Source organism: Euprymna scolopes, chromosome 24, assembly GCF_053919585.1.
Source record: "Euprymna scolopes isolate OS-2025 chromosome 24, ASM5391958v1, whole genome shotgun sequence".
Lineage (NCBI taxonomy): Eukaryota > Metazoa > Mollusca > Cephalopoda > Sepiida > Sepiolidae > Euprymna > Euprymna scolopes.
The window spans coordinates 63,014,656-63,024,858 of NC_136505.1; the positions used below are offsets into that span (position 1 = coordinate 63,014,656).

General features: G+C 35.6%; 1 pseudogene; it reads left to right on the top strand.

Annotated features, from left to right (window-relative positions):
* The first annotated feature begins 6,272 nt into the window (after positions 1 to 6,272).
* On the top strand, positions 6,273 to 6,389 carry LOC145246951 (U2 spliceosomal RNA; annotated as a pseudogene).
* Positions 6,390 to 10,203: the final 3,814 nt, after the last annotated feature.

Genomic DNA, 10,203 nt, shown 5'->3' on the forward strand with positions numbered 1-10,203 from the left:
TCACATGTAAGGACTTAACATGTTGTAGACCGTCGACAAGAAGACCAAGACAAGGAATAACTCGACTCACATTTTTCCGGTGAAGCAACGACATTTGTTTCTGGGTACTTCCTCGAATAAAACGTGATCGTAATCTGCCCACACATTCTTCTTTTTATAATCTTTTTCCTTGACATCATCTCGCACACAGTTCGGTCATTTGCATACAGCTGACATAGTGTGCCCGCTCCCGTTCCCGTGCCCTGTTACTAAAAATTTGCTTATTTCACACTTAAGATGTAGACTTTGTATTTCTGTTTCTTGCTTTACTTTGTAACAGCGTTTTCGTTAGTCTGGCTATCACGCTTTAGTTGCATATGTATTTTCGTTGGTCTGTCATGCATTAGTTTCGAATATCATTTTGTTGGTCTGTCATGCTTAAGTTTGTAATAATATTTTCATTGGTCTGTTTAATTGATCTGCCACACAAATTTGAAATCCGTTTTCGTTGGGATGTTACACTTTAGTTTATACTAACATTGTTGCTGGTCTGTCACACTTAAGTTTAATAGGATTTTTGTTAGTCTATCACGCTAAAGTTTTAAATATATTTTCATTGGTCTGTCACGCTTAAGTGTTCACGGTCTCCGAAAGAATGTCTGAGAAGATAATCTTTTGAGACACAATATTTTAATCATAGCCCGAAAGTTGAATAAAACTCTAATTAGTTGCAGAGACGCATCTTAATTTAGAGACATCCAAACATATCGATAAAAGGTTTTGTGTCCCCGTCGGGCTAAATCGTTTATATTTTCTTTATCACGTGGAAATCTAAAATACAAGGGGCGTTTAATATGTAATGCTGTAACTCACTTCTCAAAGTAGTAGAGCAAGGATACTTACAGAGTTATTTGTCTTTACATAAGAATCACCCAGAATTCCGCATTTTTTCATCGTTTAATGGATCTATGAAGATCGTTTTTGTAGAACACCCCAGATCAGTCATCTAACCACGACGTGGCTGCAGAAATCAAGGCTGCATCATTTGGGAGAAGCTTTTCATTTAAAAAATAACTTCATGGCTAGAAAAAGATGAGAGTCAGAGGGTGCAAGGTCGGTGGAGTAAGCAACTGAGCGAGGATTTCATATCCACACGCCCGTGCTTCTCATCTGGCGACAAGCGTATTGTGAACCGGAGCGTTGTCTTGCAGGAGAAATACACTTTGATTGATCTTGTATCGCCTCTTGCTTTTGATAGCTTTAAAAAAAACCCCTCAAAACAAGCATAATAGGCTCCCGTAATTGTGTAACCCATTGCCAAGAAGTCTGTTATAACTACTCTGTTTTGATTCTAGAAGACTGTGAATATGACCCGTCCAGCAGAGGGCTACACCATTCCCTTCTTTGGAGGTAGTGAGTTCAGGTACTTCCACGATATTAATTAAGTTTGGTTTTTGGTTCATAGTTTTTATCCTGCACAATCAGGCTTTTGAAAATGTTTAACTCATCTTCTTAGCGCATCTACGAATTCATCCTCGAGCACTTGACGATTTCTCACTTCTGAAAAGGTGTCATATACCTGAAACCCATTTGGTAGATATTTTATGCATATGAAAATGATCATGAATAGTAGTTTTCACATACTCTGTACTAATCTCGCTTTTTTGTGCTATATGGCTAATAGTCACGCGTTGAAAATAGCAGTTTAAACTTAACTGACAGATACGAGGTGCCTTCAATAAGTTTCCAGACATTTTTGTACAGGCATTTAAAAATGTCGTAAACCCTTGAGAATCCAGTATGTTAATGCTATACATGAGATTACTGACCAATTTTTATAATTTCAAGTTAAAATGAACAGCTACAGTAGGAATTGGAATACACCCTACTAAAGCTTGATTGTCAGAGTTGGTGAATTTCAAAAATGCAATCTGGTAGTAAGGACATTTTAAAACAACGATATGCAATGAACAGACAATTAGAAGTGAATCAGGAGTATTACGCATTGAACGCCTATTAATAATATAAAACAAAATTAAACTAAATATAGCTCGCATTAGCGATTATGACACTATATATGGAGAGAGCGATTATGACACTATATATGGAGAGAGAGAGAGAGAGAGAGAGAGAGAGAGAGAAAGAGATAGACAGACAGACAGACAGACAGTCAGAGACAGAGACAGAAACAGAGATAGAGACAGCCATTGTTGAATAGCACGGAGTGTTTTTGCTTAATCGTCTTTTTTTTTATATAATTTTTCCATTTTTCGTATGGTCGTTCTAATATCGCGGTCAAATTTGTGTAAGAATGTTCCATAGTCGTTTTCGTCCATCTGTTTTTCTGCAAGTATTTTCAACTGATTTTCTTCAGTCGTCCTTATGCAGTTTTGGATTACTGTTTCGTTTAAAATCTGGATGCTCTTATATATTTCAGGTCAATACTGGAAAGACTGTACGTAAGAGCTAAACAGCCCAAAATAAACAATATAAATTTTGAAAACAGTAACAAAATTTTTAGTGCGTTGGCACGTAACCATCCAATATATATATATATATATATATATATATATATATATATATATATATATATATATATATGTGTGTGTGTGTGTGTGTGTGTGTGTGTGTGTGTGTGTGCGTGTGTGTGCACATATGTATATTTATATATATATATGTTGTAATGTAAATTTATAAATTAATAAAAAAAACTAACTTCCCTACCATTTTGAAAATAACATTTTTAACCATTGTACATTTATTTTAGCCAGGTTCTTAACACGTTAAAAACATTTTACATACAAGACGCTTCATTATTTTAAGTAATTAAATGTAATTAAAACTGAAGAGTTTAAAAGCGGCCAGATTTTAAACGAACCAGCAATTCAAAATTACTTGAAGACCACTGAGGAAAATCCGTTGAAAGTACTTGCAAAAAAAAAAAAAAAAAAAAAAAAAATAGAAACAGACGCAGGAACACGACTATAAAACTTTCTTACACAAATTTGACGGCGATATTAGAACGAAAAAGTGAGAAATTACCAAAAAAGAAGATTGAGCAGAAACACTTCGTGCTATTCAACAATGTCTGTCTATACAGGCGGTCGAGTTTAAATCCTGGCTTGAGGTAGTTTCCTGTCTAGCCGCACTGATGAACTGTGAAACAGCGAAACACTACTGTATGTGGATGACTATAATGCCCCTCTTCTTTATTTGAGCATATTGATAAATTATACACGAATTACCATTAGTGTATAAAGCGATGCTCTTTGTGTAAACAAATCGAACTTAGTTATTTCGGACGATGTCAAAACATCGTTAATTCACGACTCGCACAGCATCCGCCGATTAGCGTACTGGTTAGGAGCCTTGACTGTAATTCAGGCGGTAGGGTTTCAATCATGGCTTGTGGTAGTTGCCTAGTCTAGCCACATTGATGAGCTGTGAAATAGCGAAACAGTGTTGTGTGTGGATGACTATATATATACTGTTTTGGAAATCTTAGATATGCATCAACTCACTCAAAAGAAGGTAAGTATTAGGAGAGAATACTATGTGAATTGTGGAAATGTTGACTAATATTTTGATAAGGTGTCATTTGACTCATATTTAAGGTATACTAAACAGTGTTTTATAGGGTTCTGTGCAAAGTAGTGCACTGAGAACCCTATCACACAGAAATACAAATTTCAATGATCCAAAAAAATCTATTCTTCTCAAGGGCGATTTGGTATCTGTCTGTCTGAAACCGAAACTATAGCATTATCTCTTAATGCCTTGTCTAATTCAGAAGACGATGTAATATATCTTCTGTTTTCATGAAATCATCGTCTTGGAGGTGTAGTTAATATCTTTTGTTATCAGACCATCTTTCCAGGCATCAACTTCTCATCTTGAGATATAGTGTAGTGTATGTTCGTTCGTTATGACCATTTTCTTAGGCATTACCTCCAATTTGGGTAACTATATCATGTTCTGCAAAATAAAAACAAGTTTTTCTCTAAAAAAAAAATAAAATAAAACAGATAACAAAAAAAAAAATCCAATAACAAACAGTATGAATCTTGTAAGGGTAATCTCCAAAAATACCGTTAGGGCTTACAACATGGCCGCCAGAAGAGTCACGTGATCCGGTTGATCCAAAACATGAATCGTGCAAATGGAAAATGCAGCCTTGAAGGCAAACTTTGACAAATTGAAAAACTGTTTTTGTACTTAATTATTATGCTTGTTTGTCAAAGTTTGCTTTAAATTTGCGTTTTCCGGTTTCGTAATACGGCGATTGATGTTTTGGATCAACCGGATCACGTGACTCTTCTGGCGGCCATGTTGTAAGCCCTAACGGTATTTTTGGAGATTACCCTTGTAAGATATAAAAAACTTAAATCGTAAAACCTTTTTCGAAAATAACTGGATTCAACATTAAATAACCGTAAAGTGTTGATATAACGTAAAACAAAACAACCAAACCAAACAACATGAATTAATAATTGAAGATATAAACAATTTGAAGCATAATATTTTTTTGTTGTTAAAAATTACTCCATTCGACATTAGTAAATAATCTGAAAAGCGTTGAAATACCGCAAAACAAAATACCAAAACCAAACAACTTGAACAATACATTTTTTCTTAAATTACTGAATTCGACATAAATTAACCTGAAAAGGAGTGATATAGCCAAAAACTGTACACAGTAAAAAACTGAAAAGAAAAAAAACTAAAAAAACAAAAACAAAAAAAAACTGCATGAGTACACAGTAAAAAACTGAAAAGAAAAAAAACTAAAAAAACTGCATGAATGAATGAATATTTGAAGATATAAACAAGTTGGAGCGTAAAACTTTTTATTAAAATGACTGTATTCGACATCAAATAACTTGAAAAGAATTGATTTGCCAAACAAACAAACAACAATAAACAACAACAGATTGCGCGATTAATGCTCAAAATGCTATTTCAAACTTCAGCTTGACAGATCGTGTAATCGAACGATGGACAGAAAACGTTGCTTATAACGATGCATGCATTTATGTTTAAATGCTATTTGAAACGTAAGTTTGGTGATCTGAGTAAAATGCTATTTTAAACAAAAGCCTTAAAAATTAAACAAAAATATACCAAACCGAAATATGAAAAATAAAACCAATTTTTAGTCGCGTGCAAGCGACTCTATAAGTCACTCCGTCAGTCGGTCGGTCTGTCAGTCGGTCTGTCCGTTACATTTTTGTGCTTTGCCTTTTTGGTTAAAATCAAAGGTCTGTTGTTAATAGATGCTGTTCTTAATGTGCCTAAGTTTTTGTTCAGTGTTGATTTTCAATGTATTTTTAACATGAATAAAGGATTTAATATCTCAAAGTGTAGTATCTGTTCCGGCAGATACTGCAAGCAAAGACCATATGTGGGGGCAACCCCACATATAAGACCTTGGTCAATGTAGGGGCAACCCTTCATACCAATTGTCACTATCCAGCTCCTCTACCCCCCAGGGAGTTGGTTCCCTTTTCCCCTTCACTCCTCACATTAAAAATCAGCCTTGTGTCTAATTTGCTCGGTGGGGGAACAAATAAATACAGCTTTTCTTGGTCTTTTGGAAAAGATCAAAGTATAGTATCTGTTCCGGCAGATACTGCAAGCAAAGACCATATGTGGGAGCAACCGCACATATAAGACCTTGGTCAATGTGAGGGCAACCCTTCATACGAATTGTCACTATCCAGCTCTCCTACTCCCCGGGGAGTTGGTCCCCATTTCCCCTTCATCCTCACATTAAAAATCGGCCTTGTGCCTAATTTGCTCGGTGGGGGAGCAAATAAATACCCTTTTCTTGGCCTTTTGTCCAAGATCAAAGTGTAGTACCTGTTCCGGCAGATACTCCAAGCAAAGGCCATATGTTGGGACAGCTCCACATATAAGACCTTGGTCAATGTAGGGAAACCCCTTCATACGAATTGTCACTATTCAGCTCCCCTACTCCCCCGGGAGTTGGTCCCCATTTCCCTTCACACCTCGCATTAAAAATTGTTACTCGACCCGGCCCTCCGTAGCCCGGGTGAAAAGATCAACGTATAGTATCTGTTCCTACAGATACTGCAAGCAAAGAACATATGTGAAGGTAACCCCCACATATAAGAACTTGGTCAATGTAGGGGCAACCCTTCATACCAATTGTCACTATCCAGCTCGCATTTCCCACCCATCGAGAGCTGGTCCCCTTTTCCCTCCCACTCCCTCTCTCTCCACATTAAAAATCGGCCTTGTGCCTAATTTGCTCGGTGGGGGAGCAAATAAATACCCTTTTCTTGGCCTTTTGGCCAAGATCAAAGTGTAGTATCTCTTCTTATTACATGCTGTACTTATTGTGATATAAAGTGGTGGATTACTTTTCTGTTTTAAAATGATCACCCACTTTACAACCAGTCAGTCTCAAAGTCATGCAAGTCATTCTCCAGGTCATTCAAGTTGTTTTTGAAATATTTCGGTTATTTCTTAAGCATTCAAGTTATTCTTAAGATAATTCAATTCATCCTTAAGTTCATTAAAGTCATTCTAAGTCATTTACTTTTTATTTATTTAAGTCATTTCAGCTCATTTTAATTCATCTTTTAGAATTTTATGTTAATCCTACATTCACGAATTCATTCATTACACGAGAGCACGCAACTAATTGCTATCGGCCTTGTTCTTTTTAGAATGTAACCGTGACAGAACAACGAAATGTTGTTTCACACTTCAGCATGACAGATTTGCGGACGTATGTTCAACTGTTATTTGAAACGTAAGCCTTATAGACCTATTAAAATGCAATTTAAAACTTACGCCTGACGGAGAAAAATTCTATTTTAAAATTAATCATGACGGACCGACAAACAAAACCTCTCATAAAAACGCGAGGGTTGCTAAAAAATTCAGAATAATTTATCTTAAAGTTTTCACAGTGAAACGACACATCCATATTCTCAAATATTTGCAGAAAATTTGTTTGGGCAAAAAGTCATCTTTTCTAATAGAGTATTTGCTCATTTGGTTGTCAATGTGATATTGGGAGTGGATGGAAATATGTGTAGAGGGTGTATATATAAATGTGTTTGTGCGTGTGCGTCATCTCGTGTGGGTAAGTGTGTGTATGTGTGAGTCGTGTCAGCATTTTGACAAGTTGGTACACATGTGAACTAGACGCGCAAAAACAGGGAAGTTGGGTTTGGAATTACTAAGGAGATTTTCAACCGATTTTCCCTTCATTCACCGAAGAAGTCATCATCAATTCTAAGAACTGGCAGCAATTCAAAGTTTGTAAAAAAACGAAGAAGAAAATGATGATGAAGAAGAAAAGATGGTGATGAAGATGCTGCTGCTGCAGATGATCATAATTCTGATGAAGAAACTGATTAAGAAGAGGAAGAAAAAGATGATGATGATGATGATGGTGAAGAAGAAGATGATGAGTATGAAGAAGATGATGAAGAAGAAAAGATGATGAAGATACTGTTGCTGCTGCTGCTGATGATCATAATGCTGATGAAGAAGTTGATTAAGAAAAGGAAGAAAAAGATAATGATGATGGCGAAGAAGAAGATGATTATGAAGAAGTAGAAGAGGAAAAGGAAGAAAAAGCTAATCATGATAATGATGATGAAGAAGAAGAAGAAGAAGAAGAAGGAGAAGAAAAAGAAGAAGAAGATAAAAAAGAAGAATTATTGTAAAAGGAGACGGGAACATTGAAGAAGTGGAAAACTTCGGAAATTAAAGAATGATAGCAGATTCGGAAAAAGAAAATAGGTGGAAGAGAAACTGCTACACGAAGAAGAAAATGAAAAAAAAATTGAGAATAAAAATGAAAGAATCAAAAAGATAATAAAAAATAAAAGGAAGAAAAAAAAAAGAATATAAGTAAAAGCTGAATAACCATTCGAAGAAGGACATGAAGAATGAGATGAAAGAGAAGACAAAGATTAAGAGACAAAAGAAGCAAAACTGAAGAATTAGGAGAAGGAAACAAAGCAAAGAAATAAAAAAAAACAAAGACATTGAGGAGCATTATAGAAAAAGCAAGAAAAAAGAAGAAAAAGAAGAACACGAATCGAAGAAGTAGAAATATAATTAAAAAGAAAAAAGAAGAAAAAAGAAGAAAAAAGAAGAAAAAAGAAGAAAAGAGATAATAATAATAATAATAATAATAATAATAATAATAATAATAATAATAATAAGAAGAAGAAGAAGAAGAAGAAGAAGAAGTACAAGAAGCCAACAGAAATGAATTAAAAAAGAAAGACAACAAAAATGAAAACGAGGCTGATCGAATTTGAAAGAAAAGATGACGACTGGAGTGAAAGTGTAGAGGCCGTCGTTGTCTCTCGGAGCAAACATTCAAAAGTGTTGAAACTGATTAAAAGTCGATGAAGGCAAAGCAAAAACGTCTCGAAAGAAGCTGAGGGGTCGTTGACAGGTCGCAATGCTAATTTGCATCCGACTTGATTGCCTTCAAAGTTGAGCGTCGCCCGTTTTTGTTGAGCGATTAAGTAAGAACTGACAAACATCGATTCGCCCCGGGTGCGCCGGCACTGTTGAATCGGTCGGTAGGGGACGGGACAGCGCTGATAGCGTAGTTACATTCGGTTGGAGTAAGAGTGTGTGCGGAAATGTTCGCATTAATCTGAGATTTGTCTTATGAGGCCAACTTCTGATTTCGTCGCCTCCTGACACGTCGAAACGCGATGCGCAGATTGAAGCAATAAGCGGCTCGTTTGTCATCCGGACCCAACACGTAAACAAGAAAGTGCTCTACATTCGCGAATGGCCGTCCATTTGGCCAAATGAGATTGAAGTGGAAATTCAACGAAATTGGCTCACGATTAAGGGCCATTTCCCCGCCTCAGTTTGCCGGTCACATCCATTAGAGAGGCAGGCGCTAATAGAAATCATCGTTCAGTTCAAAGGTGCAGGCAAACATTAGAAAATAAAGTGATATGTATTCGGCATTCATCTCTTCTAGTCTTTTCATTTCTATTTCTCTATTATCTCTCACTCATTCGTCCTTTTCTCTCTCTCTCTCTCTCTCTCTCTCTCTCTCTCTCTATATATATATATATATATATATATATATATATATATATATATATATATATATATATATACGTGTGTGTGTATGTGTGTGTAAAATGCATAAAAAGAATACAATAAGTATGAAAGTTAATAACTATCCGTTTTCCATTCGTTACGTGCCGGAATACAAAATATTATGAAAAAAAAAAACCCTTTTTACAAAAACCTTACTTTCGACTGTACTTTCGGTTTTGCTCAGTGTAGTTAAAATATGTAAGACACACACGCGCGCGCGCACACACATTGTGGGGTCTGCGTTCGCGCCTGGTCCACAAATTATGAAAATAAAAAATTTAAAAATTAAAAAAAAAAACGTTTACAAGTGTTTTTGATATAGATGTACATAATAATACTTTGATAACTATGTTTTAACTTAAATAGGGATGGTATAATAAAATTGTGGGGTCTGCGTTCGCGCCTGACCTCCATAGAATGGAAATAGGCACAAACTTTAATAAACACTTTTCATATTTATCTGCGTAAGTATACTTTAATAATTATGTTTCAGTTTGAAGAAATATGGTATAATAAAATTATGGGGTGTTCGTTCGCACCTGACCTCCATAGAATGGAAATATGTTACAAAGTTTAACAAGGTTTTTTTTTTAATATAGATCCACAGATTATTGTGATAAGTGTTTCAGTGTGAACAGGTATGGTACAATAAATTATGGGGATTATCTATTTTATTTTTACTTTCATCATATTTAGCTTTGGTTTTGGTACCCCCAAATTCGAAGCTATCTCTTTACAACCCTTCCTTTCTATAACCTATCATACTTTAATAAATCAGAGTCCATTTTCTGTAGGCTGTTTTTGAACCCAGTCAACGACGGGTACTTTTGCTAGTACACACACACACACACACACACACACACACACACACACACACACACACACACACACACACACACACACATATATATATATATAGTCATAGAGAGAAAACATTTTAAATTTATATTTTTTTGCCGACAGAAGATATATTTTGCTTTTTTTTTGTTTTAATTATTATTGAGCTGAAAGAGAGAAACAGAGAAACATGGCCGAACCTGTACCGAGGGAAAGAGAGGGCGTAGGGAGAAAGAGAGAGAGGATGAGAGAGCTGAAAAAAGGCTTAAC